Source organism: Azolla caroliniana, unplaced genomic scaffold, assembly GCF_043228905.1.
Source record: "Azolla caroliniana isolate FFs.n. ecotype wild unplaced genomic scaffold, voAzoCaro1.0.p SCAF_5, whole genome shotgun sequence".
Taxonomy (NCBI): Eukaryota; Viridiplantae; Streptophyta; class Polypodiopsida; order Salviniales; family Salviniaceae; genus Azolla; species Azolla caroliniana.
Genome location: NW_028230440.1, coordinates 20,452,882 through 20,475,146, shown reverse-complemented (window position 1 = coordinate 20,475,146; position 22,265 = coordinate 20,452,882). Strand labels below are relative to the sequence as shown.

The window sequence follows — 22,265 nt, the reverse complement described above, 5'->3', positions numbered from 1 at the left end:
GTTGAGCGGACAAGCTCAACATGATCCAGATTGGCTGAATAAGCCAGAGCCGGATTGTAATCCGAAACATGGAACCGTGTCAGTGTTCGTATCGGTATTCGGAACGAAGAGCCGGATCGGTGTCCAGAATAGAGAACCGGGCCCGTGTGGAAACAGGTAGGCTATTAGAGGCGTATGCTCCTCGTCTACTAGATAGTTATGTTCCTAGGATTTAGTGTTAGTAGCTCAATATGAGCATTGAAGTACTTGTCAGTACTTCTATCAGTCCTTTAAGGACTTGTATAAAAAGTGTTATGATGCACATTTGTATGTATAGAGTGTTTGCAGAGTGTTTTTGAAATAGATTTTTGTTGTCTTGCTCTCTCTCTCTCTCTCACTCACTCACTCACCTACTCTGTGTATTCCATTCTCTATAGTTTCTGTTGCTATCTGGCTGAGCCGGTTGTGATCGGTTTAGCTTCTGCATATTTATCGTTTTAGTTTTTATTGATGAAGATAAAGCTATGCCCACACCATCATATAAGGTTGTCTTTTACTACCTTAGGTATTGGGGCATGTGGTTTAATTGGACCATGAGAAATGGGTTCTTGTTTGATGGACTTCATGGGGTAACACAACAACTCCGTAGGGTGAATGGGAAGTTGATTTGGCAATTTTCACAACTATATTGTATGGGGACGTTGTCCCAAGAGGAGATGGACTTATGCCATCTAGTTTTATAACACTTGAGAGGGTTTCCCTCGTACTATCACTATTTATGAAAAGTGAAGATAGCAAACATTGATTTATGAAAAGAGAGAGAGAGAGAGAGACTCAAACAACCCAACGACAACAATGACCATATTACCTAAACTATAAAATTGAACTCAGATATAAATCACATGCTTCAGTTTCTTCAAAATTGAAGTATGTGCAATAGATTGTTTTATCATCAATTTCATGGCGTGATTTCGTGATGAGCCTACTTTCCATGTATATGTGTCATGAGAATGACACATATCACTATTTATGAAGAGTGAAGGCAAGGGTTGTATTATCATCTTGTTTTAATAACAAACATTGATTTACGAAAAGAGAGAGAGAGAAACTCAAACAACCCAACGACAACGATGACCATATTACCTACACTATAAAATTGAACTCAGATATAAATCACATGCTTCTCATGTTCATGCAAGTTTCTACAAAATTGAAGTATGTGCAATAGATTGTTTTATCATCAACTTCATGGCGTGATTTCGTGATGAGCCTACTTTTCATGTATGTGTCATGTGAATGACACATATCACTATTTATGAAGAGTGAAGATAGCAAGGGTTGTATTATCATCTTGTTTTAATAACAAACATTGATTTACGAAAAGAGAGAGAGAGAGAGACTCAAACAACCCAACGACAACGATGACCATATTACCTAAACTATAAAATTGAACTCAGATATAAATCACATACTTCTCATGTTCATGCAAGTTTCTACAAAATTGAAGTATGTGCAATAGATTGTTTTATCATCAACTTCATGGCGTGATTTCGTGATGAGCCTACTTTTCATGTATATGTGTCATGAGAATGAAAAGTATTTATTGTTAATTTGTACACAATACTTCTTTTTGAATTTCTGATTTAGAAAATGCATATGCTTTTTCTTGTGTTTGGGGAAATTATTAAATTCCCATCTCATTCTCTTTCTTTGAAAACGTATAATGTACTCAATGCAAATATTTTTTATTGTTTTTGTTATCCTTCACTATATAGAGAAACTCACTAGGCACTTCTAAGTTTCATGACATTCATCATTGAACCATTTTTCCTTTGACCTATAGTTTTTTATTCTTATACAAGGAATGTGTTCCAAAAAACATTTTGTTGCGCACAAGAAAATGAGTTTCTTGAATATGCATATGGTTTTTCTCTTGTTTGGAGAAATTTTTAAATTCCTATCTCATTCTCTTTCTTTAAGAAAGTTTAATATACTCAATGCAAATATTTCTTATCGTTTTCGTTATCCTTTACTATATTGAAACTCACAAGGCACTTCTAAGTTTCATGACATTCATCATCAAATCGTTTTTCCTTTGACCTAAAGTTTTTTATTCTTATACAAGGTATGTGTTCCAAAAAACATTTTGTTGTGCACAAGAAAATAACTTTCTTGAAAGTTTTCCATCAACACTCTAATGTTGCACCTAGGGATCGACATCGACTCGGCTCAAGCCTAAACCGTTTTGCCAAACCAACTTAAAACGGCTTAGCGGCTCGGCTTAGGCTTGAGCCTACCTAAACGGTTTGAGCTCAGCTTGGTTTGGCTTGAGCCTTTCAAAACCGGCTCAAACCGTAGAAGACGACAGACGGCGAATGGAGGAAGGCCTTCGCCGAAGCAAAGCCACCAATGACCGACTACAAGAAGAAAACGGGACACTACAAAAGGAAAAAGATAGGCTGCGCCGACGAATGGAGCAGGAAATCGAGAGGTTGCGAGAGGAACTCCGACAACAAAAGGACCGGGATGATCGGTTGCGAGATCAGGCGAACCGACGCCTAAAACAGAAGACGGAGGAATTCGACCGACTATGTAAGGATTATAAACAGGCCACGTCGGACATCAAGAATCAGGCAGCAACGTACGACCGACAGATAGAAAAGCTGAAAGAGCAGCTCAAGGAAAACCGCTTGGAATTGTCCAAAGCAAGGGAGGAAGTATCGGTGGAGAAGACCTTGACGTCGGAACAAAGAAAAGAGATGGAAGTACTTCGGCAGAAAGTAGGGGAGCTGACAAAGAGTTGGAACGAGGAAAAAGTGAAGTCAACTTTCGAAATCAATAAATGGCGGAGTACCTGTGACAAGCAAAAAGTCGACGCTGAAGCTCAAGCTCAGTTAATGGCCGACATCATCAAACGGATAAGGAAGGAAAAACAAGCAGCTTCGGAACAGGCTAAAGCAGGGGTTGGCCGAATTAAGTTCATCATGTCAAGTTGGAGTACCCGAGCTCAGGCCAGCATAAATGAAAGCACGGAGAAGCTCTGGAGGGAATGGGCACAACAGGCAGCTGAACTGCAGATACTCCGAGCTGATGCAGAGAATCGGAAGAAAACCGGAGATGGGTTCTATAAAATGGACGAAGAAAGTATCGTCAACATCCGGGAAGAACTGTCGGAGGATTTCTATGCTCTAGCAGAAGAGCATCTCAAGGAAATCCGAGGGTTAGTAGAGAGGTTGGATGACGGACAGCTCGAAACCCAACTAGAATTGGAAGGGTACGAGAAGGACCGACTGCGACAGGAAGCCGAGGGACACACAACGCCAATCTCCATTAGTGAGGGCGAGCGACCGGCTGAAGAGGATCCAACCAACAATGCACCCCGACAAGAATTACCCGAGGAAGAACTTCCGGAGCAAGAGCAGGTTGATGCCGGGGATGATGCAGAGTGGAGACAGAGAAGTACCGAATCCGGGGAGGAAAGGACACAACCAGTGGAAACCGGAGAGAGCGATACCGGGAACGGAACGGAGGTGGAGCAGGACAGACCCGGACAGGATACAGAAGAAACACCGGTACCACCGGTACAAGCAGAGTCGGAGCAGCAAGATGCGAAAAGACAGCCAATCCAATCGGACGTCGGAGACGGCACAGGCAAAACAACACTTGAAACCTCGGAGCGGAGTTTGCCTGATAATTTGGAGGAAGACTGAAGCCGGTTGTGGGTTCGAAGTGCAATGCACTTTCCCACGGGCGTGCCATGTGTTGGCCGGTCAGAGAAGGCAAATGGGAAAGCAAGGTCGGATCGGATAAATATAGAAATAGGAATAGAATTATTAGGAGGGACGGATCCGGTAGTTGTAACCGATCCGGATCCGAACCGATTCGGTTTCGGTTAACGGTTGCCTACCGAACACCGATTGTAATCTGGCCGGATGCCTATAAAAGGATCCGATGTTTTGTAATGAAAGGGCGAAGAATTAATATAGTTTTGCTTATGCTGATTAATCTTGTCTTCGTCTGTGCTTAAGTGTAATTATCATACGCGTGTATTAACATCCTATCCCTACCACCCCTTTGGAGAAGTGTCGGATAGACACCTGTGTTGAGGCTAGTCCAGCCATACATACAACACTATTTTATATGTGTTACCCCGTACGAGTTGTACGGAGAGTCAAGTGTGATGAGCGAGGGTCGAATATTATCATGATGATGTTGTATATGTGTAGGGAACATAAATGTAATTGTGAGTTGATATGTATGTGAACACATGCACACGTGTGTGCATGTGGAGGGATACGATGAGGTGTGAGTGAGTGTCCAGTATGAATGCTCTATGGGGCTTACACCCCTTTGTAACTACCCCCTCTTGTACTATTTAACCCCTTATGGGGAATGAATGAAGAATGAACCATTTCTCTCCTAATCTCTCTCTTGTCATCCCTCTTTCTCTCTCTCTCTCCCCCTCAACGTTGAATCCCCTTGGGAGGGGGGTGGAGCCATTCTAGGCACCACCCCCCACCCCGCAATGCTTCTCTATGCTTCTCTATACGATCTCTCATCATCATGCTCTTCATCATCCTCATCATGACCACCATGTCTATCTTTATCATGATTATCATCCTTAACCCTAACCCTAAAACGTATAACACCTTTTGGCGACCACTACGACGACCCCCCTTTGGAAACGGAGTCAAAGAATGATACGCGGTGATGAAGGCCATAGCGACATATTTGTGTGAGTGCAGGAAATGACAATGCGATGAAAGAATTCATGAATGGAAACGATGTTTGTGCAAGGTTGCGATTGGTGTCCATGTACGTGTTTCCGAATGCGGTTAGTGACAATGTGCGTGTTCGAATGCGTGGTGCAAGATGCACGGCTGGAAAAACAGCGACGCAGAGGGAACCGGTGCCAGCACGACCGGTAAGAGAAGCCCACCTGAAGACTGCGGTGGAAGACGCAGTGTGTGGAGCGGAGGCCGGCAGGATGTGCTGCGAATGCATGGGCTATGGTTCCAGAAGAAACAATGCAAAGAGAGTGGAACCGGAATCGGAACAAGAACCAAAGTTGGTTATCACCGAAGGGGCATCGAAGACAGAGAAGAAGATGCAGACGTGGACCAAACATCGACAACCAGAAAAAGGGACATCACAACAAACACACACATGCAAAGACAGCAGGACCAACGAGGGTGACTCGACAACAACATTGACGGACAAAAGGCTCAGGGCGCCAGACGAAGACAACGAGAGATGAAAACGGTTTCTGTCGGAGATACAGCCGGACAGAGACGGAAAGGGCCAGAGACCCCAAAAGCCATGAGCAAACCCTAGGTCGAACAGCAGACGAGACGCCGAATGACAATGAAACGTCGGGCCAGACGGCAGAAAAAGCTGCCGGAAGGGCCGGAAACCAGTCGGAATAGCCAGACAGTGGCTGGAGCGGCCGGAGCGGCCGGAGGACCAGACAAGGCCGGGGAAGCAGACAGGCCGCCAGGAAGACGGACGGTGTCGGAGGACGACGGAAAACAGAGACGGCCAAACAGCAACGGTCGGAGATGGCGACAGCGGGAGATGGAGACAGAGCCAAAATGATGGCTGAAGCGGCCGGAATAGTCGAATACAGCAACGGCTGGATACAGAGACACGTCAAACAAAGGCGGCTGAATGGACGGGATAGCGACATACAACTGCCGCCAGAGAGAGACAGAGACGCAGACTCAAACGGATAGAAACCGACAGAGACGGTGACGGTGATGGTGACGGTGACGGAGTCCACAACTGAGTGGTGGTCGGACAGCAACCAACTGATAGTCGGCAGACAACAACTGCTGGACACAGTCGGCATCGACCAGAACAACGACGGACAGAGGACTGATGACAACCAACGGTCATGAGTGGCCGAGAAGGCAACAGAAAACGAGATGGAGAAGAAGAGAAAAGAGGAAGAAGAATTTGCTCCAGGAGCAAAACGCGAGAAAAGAGAAGGAAGAAGAATGAGGGAGAAACGAAAGCAAGTAGAGAAGCGGGAAACGAATGCAGAAAGAAAGAAGAGAGAGAAAGGCACAGACGGAAGAATAAGGAAGAACTGGAAGAAAGAACAAGGAAAGAAGAAAAAGAAAGATGAGGGTATCAAACATAATTGTAAAAAACCTATAACACCTTTTGTCATCCACCTAAAGAAATGGACGTGATCGACCATGACAACTCACAAAATCAACAAAGAATAACATACATGCACACAACATTTTTAAGGACCCGAAAGAGGATACCAAAGTTCGTAAGACGACAGAATGAGAATGTTCGTGTCGCGGAAAAGTCGCTGACCGATGGAGATGATCGAGTCAAGCGCTCCGATCGAGGGAATCGATTGTTGAAAGGACCGATGGAAGTTCCGGTCGAAGAGATATCATCATCAAGGCATGTGGGATCGACGTGCAACGCACTTTCCCACGGGCGTGCCATATGTGTTACCCCGTACGAGTTGTACGGAGAGTCAAGTGTGATGAGCGAGGGTCGAATATTATCATGATGATGTTGTATATGTGTAGGGAACATAAATGTAATTGTGAGTTGATATGTATGTGAACACATGCACACGTGTGTGCATGTGGAGGGATACGATGAGGTGTGAGTGAGTGTCCAGTATGAATGCTCTATGGGGCTTACACCCCTTTGTAACTACCCCCTCTTGTACTATTTAACCCCTTATGGGGAATGAATGAAGAATGAACCATTTCTCTCCTAATCTCTCTCTTGTCATCCCTCTTTCTCTCTCTCTCTCCCCCTCAACGTTGAATCCCCTTGGGAGGGGGGTGGAGCCATTCTAGGCACCACCCCCCACCCCGCAATGCTTCTCTATGCTTCTCTATACGATCTCTCATCATCATGCTCTTCATCATCCTCATCATGACCACCATGTCTATCTTTATCATGATTATCATCCTTAACCCTAACCCTAAAACGTATAACACAGTTGTTTATGATTTATATAATTAGGTTAGACTGAGAGAAAGAGAGAGAGAGTCTGACTAAGAGGACAATCATAACCTAGCTCTTATATAAGCGGGATTAAATTGTTGAGTTTGGGTTTATGTCGTACAATTCATGCTGGAAAGCTTAATATTAAGGGTGAATGGAAAGTTCAACAATTTAACAAATACTTGAAAAGGAATTAACCTACATTTTAATATGCTAATAGTAGCTTGCAAAAGTAGTTTTGTCTAAAATCAGATCACAAACCAATTTACAAATCGGTTTAGGCCAAACTAGTTTGGGCCAAAACAGTTTAGGGATCGGTTTGCTTTGGTTTGAGAACTCCAAAATGGTTTGGGATTAACCGGTTTGTCTTGGATAAGGCCAAACCATTAAGCCTAAACCGAACTGTTGTCGATCCCTAATTTCACCACTTTAGAGAGAGATTTTAACGTAAATTGAAATTTGTTGAGAGACAAGCTCAACATAAGCCGAATCAACTATAGGTTGGTAGGCTAGACTCGTTGAGGAAGCTGAAAGCCGAGTCGGCTGGAGAAGCCGAATGCCTGAGCGGCTAAAGAAGCCAATAGGCCGTTAGAGACCTTTATTCCTATTATTAGTAATAGGAATATTTTAGGCAGGCAGTGTTAGATGCTCATTTAAGAGCATTCAATTACTTGTCAATACTTGTCAATACTTGTGTCAGCCCACTATCAGGGCTTGTATAAAAGTGCTCACTGAGCACACTTGTATGTACATGGTATCAGAGCACTAGGGTTCAAGATTGTCTACATTCGACAAAACGAACCAACATAGAGATAAGCCTTCATCTTCCGGACAAGAACATGGACAGAGGAATGGGTAGCTCCCTTTCGACGGAAAAGCTCAACAGGAGCAACTACGCATCTTGGTCATACAAGATGCACCAGTACTTGCTTGGACATGGGTACTGGAGAGCTATGGCAAAGTAGCTAACGATGCAGCACTGGATTCGACACACAGAGATTTGCTAGCTCGGAAGTAAGCAGCAAGCCAAGTCTTGTATTGCTTGGCCTCATGTGTCCATGACCAGATGCTCAAGTACATCAGGGATGCGAAGTCACCGAAGGATGCTTGGGGGGACCTGAAGAGGGTCTTCGACACGAACATAATAACTTGTAAGTTGCAGCTCAAACAAGAGCTCAACAACATCCAGCAAGGAGGAATGTCGGTAACTGACTATACCATGATGATCAAGGATATATGTGATGGACTCGGGTCCATCAACATGATTGTGGATGAAGACGAGATGGTGTAGATCTATCTTGGTGGGTTAACTCAGAAGTATGGGCCGATTTAGACAATTATATGCAGGAGGGAGAAGCCTTCGTCATTTTTTGACTTGCAGTCAAAGCTCCTTGTAGAGGAACCACACGGCTATGTCAATGAGCAGGCACACCCACAACAAGATGTAGAACACATAGGTGTATCAACCCCATATTCGTGGAGGACAAGGAGGGTGCTCGCACTCGAGGTGGTCGACAAGAGAAGAATCAAAGGCATAATAGGAATGTTGACAATAGTGAACCCTCCACAAACAAGGGGAGCCAGGGTGGTGCCGGGAGCTGATAAGGAAAAGCCATGGACTATTGGTATTGTAGCTAGAAGGATCACAAAGAGAGTGAGTGCTAGAAGAAGAAAGTAGATTTAGACAAAACCGAATTGAGCCATGCTGATGGAAAGAGGCGGTAGAGATCGCAATACACTGAAGGCTCAGGGCGAGCTGGAATGGGCCTTGCCTTTGTGATGAAGCACACAACCAACCAGATTGAGATGAGCACCTCGAAGCCAAACGAGTTGTTGTACATGGATTCTGAAGCTTCTAACCACATGACGAACCATGAGGAATGGTTCTCCTATCTTAATTGTAAAGAATCAAGAGATGGATTCTTGTGAAGCGGAAGAGATATGAGTTATGTGTGTGTATGAGAGAGAGAGAGAGAGAGAGAGAGAGAGAGAGAGAGAGAGAAGGAATAAAACACAGAGAATACGCAAGGTAAGAGGATATTAACAAAGGAGAAAGACTCAACATTATACAAGGTGGGAGGAGGGTGCTTTATATAGTCACCCTCTCTCTTCATTAACTACAAGAATCATGGAGCATGGGGAATGTGAAAGCTCATAAGTTATGTGTCATAGAATATGATTCTATGACTCATACTAAATGCTAGAATACAAAGTGGTGACATAATGGTGACTCTTGACCGTTGGAGTGTCTATTCAATCTCAAGGTGAGTTCACACACTAGACCAAGTTGAGCTTGATTCTCAACACGCCCCCTCAAGCTCAAGTCGGGTCGGTTTCAGACGGTATCCGAAATCCGCTTTGACTCGCGTTCCGGAGTCCGCGTCGATTCGCGTCGACTCGCATTTATGTGTAGTTGCGGAATCCGTGCTTGAGCTTGCGTTGTGCGTAGTTGCGAAGTCTGTACTTCGGCTTGCGTCTTTCTTCGTGGCTTTGCGCGGTAGATCGGCTCTTCGTTGCGCGGTTGCGGAATCCACGCGTTATTGCGTACTGTCTTCAGTACTCCCCCTCAAGCTTGGCAGGTCAGGGATCGTTAATCCAAGATCGGTCATGAATTGCCATAGCTTGTCGGCTCCTAAGGCTTTAGTGAAGATGTTGGCCGTTTGAAGATTGGTGCTAATGTGTTGTAGGTCGACATCGCCAGCTAGAACGCGCTCTCGGATGAAGTGATAGTGCACTTCGATATGCTTTGTTCGCGCGTGGAACACCGGGTTCCCAGCCAGATAGATACTGCTCATGTTGTCCCAGTAGAGGCAAGTTGGATCCTTGATGGGGACGCCCAGATCCTTGAGTATCCTTTTGAGCCATACGGCTTCACATGCGGCCATTGCCGCGCTCCTGTATTCCGCGTCTGTGATCGAGAGAACGACGGTTGGTTGCTTTTTGCTACTCCAGGATATTGCTCCGCTGCCGAGGGAGAAAACAAATCCGGAGGTTGATCTTCTATCGGCTTTGTAGTCGGCCCAATTGACGTTTGTGTACCCCTTGAGTCGTATGGGCATCGCGGTCTTGTAGAGATGCCGCAATCCATTGTGCTGCGCGTATCGTAGAACTCGCTTAGTGTAATCCAAGTGAGTATCAGGTGGTGTTTGCATGAATAGGCTAAGGAGACCGACCGGATAACTGAGATCGGGTTGTGTGATTGTGAGGTAGATGAGACTCCCGATGAGTTGCCGATACTGGGTCAGCTCACACGCTTTGGTGCCGGAGTTTGCATCTAGTTTGAGGTTGCGATCGAGCGGGGTTGCCGCGGATTTGCACTCAGCCATCCCGAACTTGTATAGTAAGTTGAGGATGTAGTGCCATTGAGAGATCATGATTCCGGCCGGAGTCCGAATGACCTCGATGCCAAGGAAGTAGTGGAGCTCCTTCATGTATGTCATCTCAAACTTGTCGGAAAGGAGGGATTTGACCTTATTGATTTCGACGAGATGCTCACCTCCAATGACCAGGTCATCCACATACAAGATGATGATGATCGGACTTGCGGAATCGCTTCGTATGTAGAGGGAGTAGTCTGATTTTGACATACGAAAGCTGATTTGATGAAGATATTGCGTTATCTTCGAATGTCAAGCATGCAGTGCTTGCTTGAGGCCGTAGAGGGGCTTCTTGAGTCGGCATACAGGTTTCGGATGGGTGCTCGAGTTGAAGCTGGGTGGTTGTATCATGTACACCTCCTCTTCTAATTCGCCTTGTAGAAAGGTGTTCTTGACGTCCATTTGATGGAGGTGCCACCCTTTCACTGCGGCAAGCGCAATTACGGTCCGCACCATTGTCATCTTTGCCACTAGGGCAAAGGTCTCCTCGTAGTCAACTCCGTGCGTTTGGGCGTAGCCTTTCGCTACGAGTCACGCTTTGTAGTGATTGACGGAACCGTCGGCGTTGTACTTCACTTTGTAAATCCATCTGCATCCGATTGCCTTTTTATGTGGTGAGGTGGGAACGAGATCCCGCGTCTCGTTCTTGCGTAGTGCTTGCATCTCCTCGTTCATGGCTTCAGAAAAGGTTTCCGGCTGCTTCAGAAAAGGTTTCCGGCTCTCGTACTGTTGCTACCTTCATCATAAAGTCAAAATGGTACGCCATATAATCGTTGTAGCCAAATCGGGTTACGGGGTTCTTTTCACGAGTGGATCGGTGGAGCTTTTCATTTGCAGAGACCAGGGCTTTCTTAGCGCCGATTGGTACCTTGAAACCGCCAAACTCACTGTCGAGTGAGTGAGTCGACTCATCGTTGTCGAAGTGATCGTCTGCGTATTCCGCCATTTTCGACTTGCCTTTGTCCATCTTCGGGCTAGGCTGTGATGTGCTTTGATCGCTCAAAGGCTCTTGTGGTCCGCTCAGTCGGGTCGTGATCGGACATTCTTCGAACATGCGCGTAAGGGGATCTTCATCCTGTATCTCTTGTTCGGCAGATTCTGGGTTGAGCGGAGTCGGAGTCGGAGTTGTCTCTGGTGCGTACCAGGATGCGGACTCGTCAAAAACGACGTCTCGACTTACTCGAGATTTTCGAGTTGAAGGGTTGTAGAACTTGTACCCCTTTTCCTCCAGTGAGTATCCTACGAGGATACATTTCTCCGACTTCGGGTCAAGATTTTGACGCTTCTCATCGGGGATGTGCACGTACGCTATCGTGCCGAATATCCGGATGTGCGATAAGTTCGGCTTCTTTCCGAAGTATTTTTCATGCGGAGTGGCCTCGTGCACGCCGGATGTTGTGCACCGGTTCATTAGGTAGACGGCCGTATTTGCAGCTTCGACCCAATATGACTTGGGCATATGCTTCTCGTTTATCATGGCCCGCGCTACTTCAAGGATGTGCCGATTTTTGCGTTCAGCTACCCCGTTTTGTTTGCCTAGTGTGTCGGCAAGTGAATTCTCGCCGAATTCCTTCCTTTCGGAGATACGTCGTGAAATCTTCCGAGAAGTACTCCTTGTCGCCATCCGATCGAAGACAACGTAAATGTCGGCCCGTGGCTTTCTCAACTTCATTCTTGAATGTTTGGAAGTGTCTGAACACTTCGCTCTTTTGCCACATCGGGTAGATCCAAGTGTGCCTGGAGAAGTCATCGATGAAGAGCACGCAATATCGGCATCCGCCGAATGTAGCCGTTTGTGCCGGTCCCCATACGTCGGAATGGACTACGTCAAGTAGACGTTTGCTCATGTTCCGCTCTTTCGGAAATGGGTGTTGGTGTTGCTTGCCGAATTGGCACGCTTCGCATACATCTTCAATCTCCTTCTCTTTGAATGTTGGGAGTCCGATGACGACTCCTTTTGATTTCATTGCTTTGAGTTTGTTGAGATTGATGTGGCGGATTCGCTTGTGCCATAGCTCTATGTCGGAGTCAGCTTTCGTGCTTTTCACGAACATGGCGGATTTCATCTCGTGTGAATCGAGAATGAACATCCGGCCCTCTCTTTGTTTGCGTGCGATGAGTCGGCCCTCTTTTTCGATGAAGCAACCGCCTTGATTAAATCGAACTTGCATCTCTTGCTCTACAATTTGGTCGACGGAGACCAAATTCTTCGTAATGGTTGGTACATGCAAGACATTTTTAATGTAATTTTTCTTACCTTCTTTTCCAAACGGAACATTGCCGATGTGCCGAATCGGGTGCGTAGTGTCATCTTCGGTTTCAACATAACCGGGTCGCTCCAGCTCTCGAAGTTCAAGAAACCATTCTTTATGAGATGTCATATGGTTTGAGGCTCCGGAGTCAACAAACCATACGTCCTCCGGATTGAGGGCACTAGTTGAGGTAGAGGCCGACATAGAGTTTGCTCTATGTTTCATCATGAACATTCCACCACGGTCGGAGTTGTATGCGTGCATTACGCCACAATCCTCGTAGTCGGAGTTGTGCCCGTACATTCCGCTACACTTTTCGTAGCCGGAATTGTGTGTGTAATTCGTGAGTTGTCGGCTTGTGGAAGCCGATTCCCGCATCTTCTTTCGGCACTATTCCTCTTGCAGTATCCGCATTCGGTTGCGTTTTGACGGCTCAGGCCGGAGTGGAAGCTCCCCCTTCTTGCGAAGGTTCCTCATTGGCTTCTATTTCACAGCCGCAATTGGGAGTTGTTATCGTAAGTTGAACCTCGTCCACATTGTCCTTGGCTGAATCGGCCTCTCGGCCGTCTTCGTACTCTTCCTCCGTTCGAGTGCGTGTAGATCATGTGGCCTTCCGACTCATTGCTCCTTGTATGCACATGGTTTTCTTCGACCAATAGCATTGATTGGAGCTCGAAGGAGGGAGATTTCTCCCGTGCTAGAACGGCGGTTCGCATCGCGGCGAACCGTGGTGCGAGGCCGCCGAGGCATATTTGAACCATCTCATCATCATCAATATTTACGCTTATTGAGCCGAGTGAATCGCAAAGCTCCTTGATCTTCGAGGTGTATGTCGTGATGGACATGTCCCTTTGTTGAATGTTGTTCAACTCTTGGCGGAGGTGAAGCCTTCTTGCGGTTGTGTTCGCCGCGAAAATCTTTCGTAGATTTTCCCATGCCTCCTTCGGAGTCTTGAGTTCGCAAATGTAGCCGAGCATGTGATCGTGAACACATGTTGCCAAGAAATACATCACACGACTTGCGGCTTGCTCCCATGTCGCGTATCCGGGAGCCGCTTCGGCGGGTCGGTCTTCATGCACTCTTTTGATGTATCTCCAATAGCCTTGTCCGACAAGGTATTGGTGCATCTTGTACTCCCAAGATGCGAAGTTGTTTTGATCCAACTTTTCGGTAGGGAGAGCGCTCCCCATTTGAGTATTCATTATGTCGATTCTTCTTCTTCTTCTTCTCTCTTCGAATGCGAGCTATGTAGCGAAGCTACGATAGCGATGAGCCGGTTCTTGGTCGTCGGCGTGGAGCACAACACACGATCACGATGAGGCGAATGGGCTAGATCGAGGTACCAACCTCGCTCTGATACCATGTAAAGAATCAAGAGATGGATTCTTGTGAAGCGGAAGAGATATGAGTTATGTGTGTGTATGAGAGAGAGAGAGAGATTGAGAGAGACAAGGAATAAAACACAGAGAATACGCAAGGTAAGAGTATTTTAACAAAGGAGAAAGACTCAACATTATACAAGGTGGGAGGAGGGTGCTTTATATAGTCACCCTCTCTCTTCATTAACTACAAGACTCATGGAGCATGGGGAATGTGAAAACTCATAAGTTATGTGTCATAGAATATGATTCTATGACTCATACTAAATGCTAGAATACAAAGTGGTGACATAATGGTGACTCTTGACTGTTGGAGTGTCTATTCACTCTTAAGGTGAGTTCACACACTAGACCAAGTTGAGCTTGATTCTCAACATTAGGAAATCGGAGTAGCCAGGGTTCATCAAAATCGGCGACGATGCCCTTTCGAATACAGGTATATAATGGGTTTAGGGTTTAGCCATAAAGCTTTATTCTTTCCAACAAGGCTCGTGTCCAGCCTCGATCTATGTCAAATTGTCTGCAATGTCAATTGGGATGACCAAGCCCTATGCGACCATTTCCGTCGTGGTCTCCGAAACGACATCAAGATTCATCTCTTAAACTTCCCAGAGCCCAAATTGTTGTCTCAAGTAATCTCCCAAACTATCCAGTGTGACAATCGTCTCTTCGAACTTTGTCAAGAAGATGGGGTACTCGCGTGTCTCAGGCTTCTTCCCGAAATGCATCAATCACCAAGCCCTACTTGTCTCCTACACCAACCTTACCACCACCCAGTGATACCCATACCATGAAGGAGGTCGATTTCCATACCCTGATGGAGATTGACCATGCTCGATTCCAACCACTAACGAAAAGCCAACACCAACATCGTCAGGACAATGGACTCTGTCTCTATTGTGGCAACCCCGGCCATGTCATCCACCATTGCCTGGTGCGGGGTCCGCAGCACCAATTCCATCGTGTATGTCTTGCGGAGGTTTCTCGACAACAGGAAAACAACCAAGTCTAGCTGCAATAGGAGCCATGCTGTTGGACGCTTCCCGTTCCTCACATTCTCCATGCTCCTACAAGTCCGTTCTGCCATTAGGGGGGTTTTCTTTGCAAGGAAGTCTTTGTTTTGGTTCGACTTCAATACATTCTCATGCCTTGCTCGACTCTGGAGAATCTACTTTCTTTATCGATAAATCGTTTGTCCGCACACATAATATCCCCACCGTCCGCACATCACAACCCATATCCGTTGAAGTGGTTACCGAAGCCACTATGCCGTTGGTACTTCAAGTCGGGGAGCATCAGGAGGAACTCATGTTCTACCTCATTGCAACTCTCCGACATCTGATTGTGTTGGGGCTATCTTGGTTGGAGCCACACAATCCGACTGTGGATTGGTGTAACCACTCCCTCACTTTTCTAGTAATGCCAATTCCTTCTAGGTCACTACACTCTCTTGATTCCGTCGCGGTCGAGTCCGGTTTGGTTGCTACATTGGCCCTTGTGTTGGGGGACATCACCGTTCTTGTCAACAATGTACCCGTCCGATATAGCGACTTTTCCCACATCTTCGAAAATCGGAATACCGATCGGTGACCGGCTCATTGCCCCTACGATTGCCCAATCGAACTCCAAGTTGGCGAGCATCCCCCATTCTGTCCTATCTATGGGGTATCTGAACTCGAACTTGAGGCTCTCCGCACATATCTGGCTGAGAAACTCGCGAAGGACTTCATTCAACCCTCCAAATCACCGGTCAGGGCACCAATCTTATTTGTAAAAATGAAGGGTGGCTCCTTACGCTTATGTGTGGATTATCGAGGTCTCAACAAAGCTACGGTGCGTAATCGTTACCCCATGTCCTTAATTCCAACGCTCCTCGATCAACACCGAACTAGGGATATCTTATCCAAAATCGACCTTTAGGGCGCCTACAATTTGGTGAGCATCAAGCCTGGGGACAAGTGGAAAATGGCTTGATGCAAAGAAGCTCACGAATGGAGCGAAAGTAGAATCCTTTGTAAAAAGGATTAAGGATCTTCAAGATCAGCTGGCAACTATTGGAGTAGTTGTCTCTCTAGAGGATATAGCTCGTCAGTGCATTCGAGTACTTCCTTCCAAGTATGATAGCATTATGACAACATTGAACACTCAGGTTCGACCCACTCCTTTAAAATTTGATGAACTAAGTGCAATGTTGCTTGAAGAGGAGCTTCGGCTGAAGACAAGAGAAGGAAGGGAAGATTCGGCATTTGTCTCTAGGACTAAGAGTAAAGGGGCATTCAATTCAAACAATGGGAATAAGATACCAAAGAAGAAGAAGTTCAATGGATTGTGTTTCTATTGTGACAAGAAGGGCCACACAATCAAGGATTGTCGGAAGAAGATGGTGGATGAGAAGAATGGTTCTAGTAAGACTTCTTGGAGAGAGCCCGAGTCCACCAGCAATGTCGTAGATGAGCTTGAGTTATGGCTCGCAACTAAAGAAGTGTGTTCTTCAGTTGACACTCAAGTTGTCGACGACTCTTTGATTTTGATAGTGGAGCATCTTGACATATGACCAGAAATCATGACTAGTACAACTCTTGCACACCTCTACAAGAGCCCATCAATGTTGTGGTCGGGAACAATGCTCGATGTCCAGTCAAAGGAACCGGAACCATCTCCCTCAAAGCAACGACCGGTGGGACAAAGCATCTCTGTCAAGTGTTGTACATGCCAGATCTCAAGAAGAATCTATTGTCCATTTCTACACTGACCGACAAGGGTCTTCATGTTCGATTCAAAAAGTCGGGTGCAGAAATAATAGATTTTGTTGGCAAGGTTGTAGGAATAGGGGTAAGGCACAACAATCTCTATGAGCTGAGCGTGTTTACAATTTCTACTGACCACAACACAAGTACTAACACAAAGCAATCGCATGACAGATTTGGGCATCTCAATGTTGTTGTGTCAAAGGAGATGAAGAAGTCGAATATTGTAGTTGGGTTGGCAACCCTATCTGACTTAAGTCATGTTTGTGATGTTTGTATGATGGGCAAGAATCAAAGATTAGCCATTCCAAAAGAGAGTCAAAATCGGACAAAGACTCCTCTACAGCTAATACACAGCGACCTCTCTGAAAAAATGGTGACTCCTGCAATGGGTGGATCTCTCTACTATATGCTAGTAGTCGATGACTTCAGTAGAACGATGTGGGTTTATTTCCTTTGGGAGAAGGTTGAAGCTTTTAAAATCTTCAAGAGATGGCATAAGTTTGTCGAGTGGGAGTCCGGAAAGTTAGTGACGGAGTTACACTTTGCTCGAGGTGGGGAATTCTTATCTATAGAATTCTGTGAGTATTGCAAAGAGCATGGAATTAAGCGCCAACTTACAACTGCCTATACCCCACAACAAAATAGCGTTGTTGAACGTCGAAACCAAACAGTTGTCGAGATGGCTACGTTTATGTTGAAGGCACAAGCGTTGCCTGACCCATTCTGGGCTAAAGCAGTGAATACATCAGTTTAGATCCTCAATTGGAGCTACACGAAGGCACTTCAAGGGAAAACACCCCAAGAATCTTATTCAAACAAGAAACCTTCAGTGCTGCACTTTAGAACATACGTGCTACGCACATGTTCCAGATGTGAGCAGAAAGAAGTTGGATGCTAAAAGCAAGAAATGTATCTTTCTTTGATATAGTGAAGAGTCAAAGGTCTATTGACTCTACGATCCAGGGGCAAGAAAGATATTGACAACCCGCAATGTGGTGTTCGATGAGGAACGACCACAGACAATGATTCTCAAGTTATCTCATCAACTGAAGAAGTATTCCCCCCAATCCCAACCCACTATCCAGAAAAGGAAGCTAAACCCTTTGATTGTAATGGCTCGCTAGTTTAGCCTATGCCAGTGCCACATGTAAAGAAAATACCTAAGTGGGCTCAACAACTCTTCAATGACCGTACTCCTAAAGTTGAGTTTCCTAAAACTTCAACTGATGGATTACGAATATCAAGAAGAATATAGGAGCAAGGGAGAACCTCTGACCACATTGTCAACATGGCTTTGATGGTGGACATCATAGGCTCAGTGAGTGAGCTGACCTCGATTGAGGAAGCCATGGCCGACCCGAAGTGGAAAGAGGTGATGATATCAGAATACGATAGCATCTTGAAAAATGACACATGGGAGTTGGTAGAGAGGCCAACAAAGAGGAAGGTGATAGGCACCAAGTGGGTGTGGGAAGTAAACTATAAAGGTTATGGTTCTTTGGAGAAATTTAAGGCCAGGCTAGTAGTGCAAGGATACTCCCAAATTGAAGGGTTCAATGCACAAGAAACATTTGCCCCGACAGCTTGCATGACAACAATTCGAATGGTCATAGCATTGGCTACTTCAAGAGGATGGCTGATTTATCAAATGGATGTCAAATTGGCATTTCTGAATGGGCATCTCAAGGAGGAGGTATATGTGACACAACCACCAGGGCTTGAGATGCCGAATTCAGAAAACAAAGTCTGCAAGATGAAGATGGTGTTGTATGGTCTAAAGCAAGCACCAAGAGCTTGGAACAAGAGGATAGACAGCTTCTTACAATAAATCGACTTTAAGCAATGTGCTTTGGATGCAAGTATGTATGTCAAAATGTAGGACGGGAAACAAGTCATCATCATCATTTACGTGGATGATCTAGTACTTACTGGTGACCATGAAGAGTGTATTGGCCAAACACAAGAGTGTTTGAAAATTGAGTTTGAAATGATAGACTTGGGAATTTTACACTACTTCCTTGGAAATGAGGTTTGGCAAACCTCGGTTAGCATCTTCATGTCACAAAGGAAGTACACAACAGAGATCTTGAAGACCTTTGGGATGATGGACAACAAAGTCAAAGTTGACTCCAATGGAGTCAAACTGCAAGCTATCCCAAGAAGACCCGTCACCAATGGTTAACATAAGGAAGTATAGAAAACTAGTAGGAAGTCTAATTTTCCTATGCAACACTAGGCCAGATATTTGTTTTACAGTTGGTGTGGTGAGTCGATTTAGCAACAAGCCGAAGGAGACTCATTGGAAAGCTGTACTACATGTATTAAAGTACATTGTGGGTACTTTAAATTATGGAATCTTCTACAAGCCAAAAATTGACAAACTTCATGGATATTGCGACTCCGACTGGGCTGGAGATAGTGATGTTGTTTCATGGAGTAGTAAAAAACAACCAACACTGGCACTATCTTCAACGGAGGCAGAATACAAAGCTGCATGCATAACGGCATGCGAGGTAGTTTGGCTAAGAAGAATCCTTATGGATGTGATGGTTCCAATAAGGATGGCAATGGTATTGAGGTGTGACAATCGGAGTTGCATGGCCGTTGCCAAGAACCTCATATTTCATGCACGTACTAAAGACATAGAGATTCAATATCACTATGTGTGGGAGCTAATAAATGATGAGACTGTGGAGCTTGAGTATTGTCCGACATCAGAAAATGTTGCAGATATCTTCACAAAGGCGCTTGGAGCAGAACAACCACAACAACACCTTCGATGACTAGAAGTTGGCCCTATTCCAAGTGAACTCAATGGGTTGACCATTGAGGGGACGTGTTCAATATAATCAATGATCAGCCCCAAGTTGTAAATCTATCCCCATATATGCTCTTAGAGTGCACATTTTGTGATAGCACCCCAAATGAGGAGCGGCTAGTGTGCAAGTCGACCCTATGGGTCGATAAGGTGTTAATCTAGGAAACTGCAGATGCGTAAGACACAATGGATTTAGGAAAGAACGACATAGGTAATAGGATTGGCTAATCAAGTCAACTAGAATATTTTGTGGGCCAGTTACTATGTACTTAGTCTTGAAGTATGTGCCATTGACTTAAAGATAAGTACTATCTAGCATTATCCTGTATCTCGGGAGTTGGGTCATATTAAATGACGAGTCAGTTGATAGAAAAGGGATATCTCCACTACTATCAACTGACATGCACATTTAATGTTACACTCAGACCAAACAGAGAATATAATCCATTGTCTTACACAGTGGTGGATTGATCATCAGTCCCCACTAATTTTGTAGTGAGCTGGTCCAAATCCCATCTAATCGCCAAGGTGTGAGCGCATGGGTGAACTACCATTGTGAGCTACTCTCATATGTAATAGAAGTTTTCTTTTCATATATCCATCTCTATGGTTGTAACTCTATATACCTATCTAATCGATTCTCAATATTTCTAACAGATTGCCGACATTCCTTTACGGTCTGGGCCCTTCTTTGAGTCGGCATTGTCAGTTCCTTTCTCCTTCCGGAAGTGTCGGCAATTCTTCTGGAAGTGCCCCGGCTTTCCGCTGTCATGAGGATTTTCGGCCATGGTGAGAAAACCCGAGCGGGAGGAATAAAACAATATGTGCAACATTGCACGTGAACTTAGGAAAATTGTAACATAGGAATAATAGACAAATGTAAGGAGGAAAAGTAAGATGTAAAGATATAAAGGTGATGTGCACTTTGTAGACTAGAGGGAGGCACATGAAGTATGGGTATAGGCAGTAGTGGGCATTGAGTATGTCGGTGAGAGGAGAGGGAGTTAAGACCCATCAATCTCACCTCCTAAGATTGAGGTCAAATACTCTCCTTTGAAAGAAAGGGGATTTGAGCACTCCTTTTTGTAATGTGCCTCATCCCTTATTACTATAAAAGGGAGTGAGGGGTCATTACAAAAAGGAGTGGTCAAATCCCCTATTCAGTTAGGGTTTCATCTAGAGGGTTTACATTCAGCCTAAACAGCCACGGTTGTAATTGATGTGGTGCTTTCCATAATGTATCTTATCTTGTTTAGATCTTAGTCTCTTGAATCTTAATCTTTCTTTTCCTTCTCAGTTGAACTCCCAAGCTTCTCTCCATCCTCCTACTCCCTAGTCCAAGACCCCCGTGGTCCCGTCCTATCCGACACACGCGGATTTCCGCGACACCGCAATAAAAACAAGTGGCCCTCCCCTTTACTTCGACCTTGTCCCCAATTTGTCCCAATTCTGGAGACTCCGATTCCGGCCTCTTCCCCAATTATGGTTGTCTTCGGTAACAACAACCTTCAGATCGGTTCCGGACTTCCGGTCTTTCCGGCGAGCTTCTTCGTTTAGCAAACTTGACTTCACTCTCGTTAGGGATAAGTTCTTTCCTTCTGGTCTGGCATTGCCTAGAGTGACAACCAACGTCTCCCAACTATCCGGAAGGAATCCGAGCAATAACAATGCCAATACCTCATCGGCTAACGGTACTTCAAGCAAGGTAGTCTGGTTTATCAACCCTGGGAAGGGGTTCATATGTTATGCCATGTTGGCGCTGTCTTGATACCAGAGCCTCACTATCTCCGGAATACCGAGACCCGATTTACAACATTTTTGTTTTCCAACATCGTGCCAAGCTCCTCCCAAAGCTCATTGGCCTTGTTCTCTTCATTGAAGTTATTGTATAGACTCATGTCAATGACGCATTATGTCGTCTTTTTCATGTACATTACTTCCCATGTAGCGGCATCCATCTTGTCCGGTCTTTTGTCCCCAAACTGTACCGAGAGCCACAGATCTGACCACTAGCATGTCCCTCATCTTCAACTTCCGTACTAGGTAGTTCGAGCCCATGAGCTTGAACATGTCGTAGAATGGATTTTGCATGCTCTGATACCAATTTGAAAGAAATAGTGCTCGGCCACAACCGAGTCTAAAACTCACAATAGAAGAAATAAACAAAAAGTAGCAATGCACTTACACAGACAATAGAGACAACACTGAATGTTTATGTGGAAAACCCTAATCGGGAAAAACCACGGGGGCCCACAGACTCCAACTATCACTATGAGAGGAAGGTACAACAAGAGACTTAGAGGCAATGACCTCTTGCTCTATCTTCGCCTATCAGCAGTTACAACATAAAAACTTTCTATATCTCTCTCTCCCTCTCTATCTCTCTTTGTACAACTATAATGATAACATCTTTAGCATTGTTGCCCTAGTTATATTTATACTTATGTAACTTTAGGACTATTTAAACTAATGTCTGGCCGGATACCAAACCGGATCCATTCGATCCGGTTCTTTCCTTTGGTTCGTCCAATCCGGCTTGTCTGATTCTCATCCAGAGGGACCGAATTCCCAACACGGATGACTTGGACACCTCAACAACGCCCTCATAACGCATTTATCTAGAGCCGGATACATCACCAATTCTGCGAGCATTGCTAATATAGAAAGCAAGCCGCAGCTTCACACCCGGCGACAGCACCGACAAAATCGAGCCCGCTCGATTTGGTCCA

General features: G+C 45.2%; 1 pseudogene; it reads left to right on the top strand.

Moving 5' to 3' along the window:
* The first annotated feature begins 18,892 nt into the window (after positions 1-18,892).
* LOC147864390 (secreted RxLR effector protein 161 pseudogene) lies at positions 18,893-19,501 on the top strand (annotated as a pseudogene).
* The last annotated feature ends 2,764 nt before the right edge of the window (positions 19,502-22,265 follow it).